At 39.3% G+C, this 6,000-nt stretch overlaps 1 protein-coding gene across 1 annotated transcript in view; it reads left to right on the top strand.

Annotated features, from left to right (window-relative positions):
• Positions 1-6,000, top strand: part of LOC105989729 (phosphatidylinositide phosphatase SAC2-like) — a 61,186-nt gene that overhangs the window by 37,037 nt on the left and 18,149 nt on the right. The gene's annotated exons all lie outside the window — the stretch shown is intronic.

Below are 6,000 nucleotides of genomic sequence, written 5' to 3'. Positions count from 1 at the left end.
CACTTGGTTTATACCTCCACTTTTGGCCTTTTGTTAGTTAACTGGCAGTAAGAGTCCCTTGGATTTGTCTGCTCAGGTTAGCTTTGAATCCAATTCTCAGATCTCAGGCTCCTGAGTAGCTAGAATTATAGGCATGAGTCACCAGCATCCCACTTCTTGAAGCTTTTTTTTTTTTTTTTTTTTTCCATGGGGCTTGAACTCTGGGCCTGGGTGCTGTCCCTCAGCTCTTCAGCTCAAGGTGAGCTGTACCATTTGAGCCACAGTGACACTCCTGGTTTTTCTGGTGGTTAATTGAAGATAAGAGTCTCAGACTTTCCTGCCTTGGCTGGCTTTAATCTCAGCCTCCTGAGTAGTTAGGATTATATGTGTGAGCCACTGGCACCCAGCTATTTCTTGATGTTTTGAAGATTAGGAAGTCAGAGTAAGGGACTTATTCTGCTTCAGAGATGACCTCTTCTCACATCTTGACTTTTCTTTGTTTGGTTGGTCATGGGGCTTGAATTCTGGGCTTGGGCGCTGTCCCTCAGCTCAAGGCGAGCTACAGCACCACTTCCGGTTTTCTAGTGGTTTATTGGAGATAGGAGTCTCATGGACTTTCCTGCCCGGGCTGGCTTTGAACCTGGATCCTCAGATCTCAGCCTCCTGAGTAGCTAGGATTACAGGCGTGAGCCACCGGCGCCCTTCTCACGTCTTAAGTCCTCATGTGTAGAAGAGGTAAGGGAGCTCTCCTCCTTCTCTTTTATAAGCTTACCAATTCTTCATGTGAGGATGGATAACCTAAGCACCTACCAAGGTCCTACTTCCTATTACTATCATACTGGGAGTAAGACCTTTCAGCATATGAATTTAGGAGTGGGGACACTCAATTCAGCTGATAGTGTTCCACCTCAGCCCCTCAAACTCATGTTCTTCTCACATGCAAAGTACATTCGTTACATTCTAGAAGCTACCAAAGTCTTGTTCAAACATCAGCATCAACTTTAAAGTTTAAAACATAAAACTCATCTAAACATCATATAAATTCAGATATGAGTAGCAGTCAAAGTACCATTCATGCTAAGGCAAATTACTCTGCACCTGTGAATCTGTAAAGCCAAATAAGTTATATGTGCTCCCAGAATACAGTAATGGAACAGACATAAGCTAGACATTCTGTTCCACTACCAAGCTCCTTAGGGCTTGAGAATAATCCTTTATAGGTTAGTGTTCTAGACCCCTTAGCTATTAGGGTAGAAATCCCACCTGTCAGATCTACTGAAGTGGGGCTCCTACTGCACTTCATAGTCTACCCAGGAAAGCCTGCCTCCTTAGGGTTCTGCTGAGTAGCCCTGTCCTAATGGCTTTGGGTAGAGGCCATCTGGCTTGTTGAAGGTGACAATAGTCTCCCCCTTTTAAAACCGATCACCATCTCTGATGATCTCTGAATTACCTTTGGGGGTCATAAATGCAAAAGGGATTTAAGAAAATAGAAATTATGCATGGAATGAGTGAGACAAATAGATACATTATAGATTACTAAATATGTCAGTAATGATAACTATGTACAAAAATCAAAGATTTGCATACTGGAAAACAAAATCTGTGTACATTTTAAGACAAATGCTGTATATGGTGTGTGTACGTGTGTGTAATATCGCCAAAAAGGCTGAAAGTAAAAGAATAGAAAAAAAACTAAACACTATCCTATAAAAACTAATGTAGCTATGCTAATAGCAAAGCAGAGTTTAAGGCAAGAAGCATAGAGAAACATTTCAAAAATAACAGAATATTCAAGTTACCAGAAAGATAGAACAATTAAAATTTTGGTTTGGGAATCTAACCAGGGGTAGAACACTTGCCTAGCATTCACGAGGCACTGAATTTGATTGCCAGCACTGAAAAAAAAATTATATGCGCCTAAGCACACCTCAGAATATATAAAGAACAATGAATCATTTGGCTTTCATTTTTTACTTTTAATGTCAATTCGAAATGACAGAGAAACATGTTAAATGTTCTTATTCACAGCTTGACAGAACAAAGGAAAGGTGAGCAGAATGTAATATCAGAGCATAATCTCTTCTTTTCTTCTCTTCCAGTATATCACCATCCTCTGAGATATAGTTGAGACTCTTCCATGGTTCTTTGAAGCATAAACTTCAGAAGTACTTCAGGAATTTAACTATATTTGAGCATTACTTGAGAGTAAGCCAGGTGCCCGTGGCTCATGCCTATAATCTGATTTACTCGAGTGCTGAGTTATAAGAATCATGGTTCAAGGCTGGCCATGGCAGAAAAGTCCCCATGAGACTCTTATCTCCAATGAACCACTCAAAAACCAGAAGTGGAGCTGTGGCTCAAAGCGGTAGAGCTCTAGCTTGAGCAAAAAGAGCTGAGGAACAGTGAGCATCTAGGCCCTGATCAAGCCCCACAACCCGCCAAAGGAAAAAAAAGACTCAAGAGTAGCTAGTATCTACCTCTGCCTTCATTGGCATGTCATATTATTAGTTCCTGATCACACCACTGTGAGTATGAAGCAGCTGGGTGCTTTCTGTTTCTATACTTTAGGAGTAGTGGATGTAGAAGATGTAACTGATTCCAGGAATATAGCCTGTAATGTTGGGCTATGCTAAGGACTCAGAATCATTAGCAAACACACCTCTTTTCATTTTTAACTTTGGAAATTAGGTGAATGTTTATATTTATAGACTAGGAAAGGGTCTGAAAGAGCTGAAGCAGTAGTGCCTGCAAAATAATTTACAGTTGCAAGTAATTTTTAAGCCATCAAGTAAAATTGAAAGGATTAATGCCAAGAATGGAATGTAATCATTTACTTGATATCTCTGCTTTTCTCCTTATTTGAACTAACAAAATGGTTAGTGGAGCAGATTGAAAGAATTTTCCATGAGGTAAGACTAAAAGTGATCAAAGGGCATTTTAGTGTTATCTGTAATGTTTAAACTTCAAAAAATTGAAAAATACCTTATAGAATTAACATTAATAAAATGATGGCTAAACATGCTTTATTGGGAAATGTATATAACTTCTGTATATCAATAGGATGGATAGGCACATCTAGAAATATATAGATGTAATACTACCTAGTGATAAGGTCATTTATAGGGAGATGTGATAGTTAATTTCATATGTCAGCTTGCCTGAGAAGGGATGCCCAGATAGCGGATGCAACATTTCTGTGTGTGTGTGTGTGTGAGACAGAGAGAGAGAGAGAGAAAGAGAGAGAGAGAGTGTGTGTGTGTATGAGAGAGAGAGAGAGAGAGAGGAAAGAGAGACAGGAGAGAGACAGAGAAACAGAGAGGAACAGAGAAAACAGAGAAACAAAGAGAGACAGAGAGAGCATTTGAACTACTACACTAGGATCTAACTTCACTAATGTCATTACCGAGTCTAATGAGGACTAGGATAGAGTAAAAACATAGAAGAAAGGTAAATTTTCTCTGAGTCTGGATGTCTACCTTCTGTCTGTGGACATTGAAATTCTTGGTTCCCAGGCCTTTGGACTTAAAAACACCAGCCTTCTGGTTCTTAGATATTCTTACACTATCAGCTTCCCTGGACTGAGCTTGCATTTATACCCCTGGGCTCAGCTGAGTTTCAACACTGGATTTAGCTGGAGTTACACACTGGACTCATCTGAGTTACACCCCTGGACTCAGCTGAGTTACAACACTGGATTCAGCTTAGTTATACCACTGGATTTAGCTTGAATTTCACTACTGACTCAGCTTGAGTTAAACTATTGCACTCAGCTTTAGTTACACCACTGTACTCAGCTTGAATTACACCACTGGGCTCAACTAAGATACTATTCTGAGAACCATGTTGCCAGGTGGCACAATCAGTGTGCAAACATCATAGTGTGTAGTTACACGTACTAGATGATACTGGTGCCTGGCCTGTTGATTCAGTCAGGAGAAGCAGTAAGGATGAGACGTAACAGAGTAACATGGAGTATGTTTTACACTAAACCAATGATGGGGCTGAGGATGAGTGCTTGCCTATCATGTGTGAGTCCTGAGTTTAATCTCTAGTATTGCCACCACCCCCGCCTCCCAATCCAGTAAAATAATAAGTATAACATGCCATCTACATAAAACCAGTACCATAGTTATTTATTATTATTAGACTATTAGGTAAAGTATATGGTTGTATTATATTCTATGCTATCAGTAGCACAGTAGGTTTGTTTACACCAACATCATTCATCACTTCAAGTGGAATAATATGTTGAGCTATGACATTACAACATCACTAGGCAATTAGATTTTTTCCAGCTCCATTATAATCTTATGAGACCACTGTCATTGCCTGACACATGTGTCACATGACTGCACAGCTGTATCACTCATATATATAATATTATATATTATGTTATATAAATACATACACACATATATGTGCATATATATATGACACCAGGTTTTTCACTTAGTAATCATTAGGAATCATTCTTTATTAGGTCATAGAAAACTTCTAATTTTCTGTGTGTGTGTGTGTGTGTGTGTGTGTGTGTGTAGGTTTTTCACTTAGTAATCATTAGGAATCATTCTTTATCAGGTCATAGAAAACTTCTAATTTTCTGTGTGTGTGTGTGTGTGTGTGTGTGTGTGCGCGCGCGCAGGTTCTGGGGCTTGAAATCAGGGCCTGGGCACTGTCTCTGAGCTTTTTTGCTTAAGGCTTTACCACTTGAGTCACACCCCCACTTCCGGCTTTGATTTTTGTGTGGTCAGAGGTTAGAGTCTTAGGATTTTTTTTGCCAGGGCTGGCTTAGAACTGGGATCCTCAGCTCTCAGCCTTCTGAGTAGCAAGGATTATAGGTGTGAACCACTAACATCTCATTCCTCTAATTCTTTTTATAAAGCTGCATAGTATACATTGTATGTATATGCCATGGTTTATTCTTCACTTTCTTATGTTCATACTTAGGTGGTTTCCAATACGATATTTAACAATTACAAACTAATGCAAAGAATAGGCTTCAGTATGTAAGCTTTGGTTGTTGGGGCTTATGCTTAGGGTAAATGCTCAAGAGTAGAACAGCTAGATTAAAAAGTAAGTGCATGTGTTGAATTTATAGGTACTGCTGAGTTTTCTTCCAGAAGAGTTATATGTGTTGGTATTTTTACCAGGACTATTATATGAGAGAACATGTTTCTTTTTTTAAATTTTTTTATTGTGAAAATACTGTACAGAGGGGTTACAATTACATGGGCAAGGTAATGACTACATTTCTTTTTTTTTGGATCTGGTCGTGAGGCCTAGAACTCTGGGCCTGGGCACTGTCCCTCAACCCTTCAGCTCAAGTCTAGTGCTCTAACACTTGAGCCACAGCACCACTTTCAGCTTTTTTCTTATGTGGTGCTGAGGAATCGGACCCAGGGCCTCATGCATGCAAGGCAAGCGCTCTACCACTGAGCCACCTTCCCAGCCCCGAGAACATGTTTCTTTTTTTTTTTTAATTTTAATTTTAATTTTTTGTGAACATACTGTGCAGAGGGGGTTACAATTACATGGGCAAGATAATGAGTACATTTCTTATCAAGCATTGCAGCCTCCTCCTTTGTTTACCCTTCACATCCCTTCCCACCCCCCAAAGTTGTAAAGTTCGTTTTCGACATGACAACTTGTACTTCTCATAGTTGCAACGGGTCATGTTTCTTATAGACTTACCAGCACATGTGTTGTCATAATACGTGTGCATATCTGTGTGTTGTATGTTATTAGAAATTGAACTCCGGACCTTGTGCTTGCAGCTCAAGTTGAGCTACACCTCTAGTTCTGTTATAAATTTTTATTGTTGCCAATCTGATAGATGAGAATGCTGTAACAATATTTTTTTTTGCTGTAACAATATTGTTCTAACTTATATTTCTTTATTTGTGAGGTTGAGCTACTTTCCACATTTGAGGACTATTTTTGTATCTTTATTGTGCATTTTACTTTAAGAAGTCACATTTTAGACTCTAGTTTTGTTGGTTATTTCCTCATTCATCCAGAACC

This window comes from Dipodomys ordii, unplaced genomic scaffold (genome assembly GCF_000151885.1).
Source record: "Dipodomys ordii isolate 6190 unplaced genomic scaffold, Dord_2.0 Scaffold58, whole genome shotgun sequence".
Classification (NCBI taxonomy): domain Eukaryota; kingdom Metazoa; phylum Chordata; class Mammalia; order Rodentia; family Heteromyidae; genus Dipodomys; species Dipodomys ordii.
Note: the sequence above shows the minus strand (reverse complement) of the source record. Positions and strands in the feature narration are given on the sequence as shown.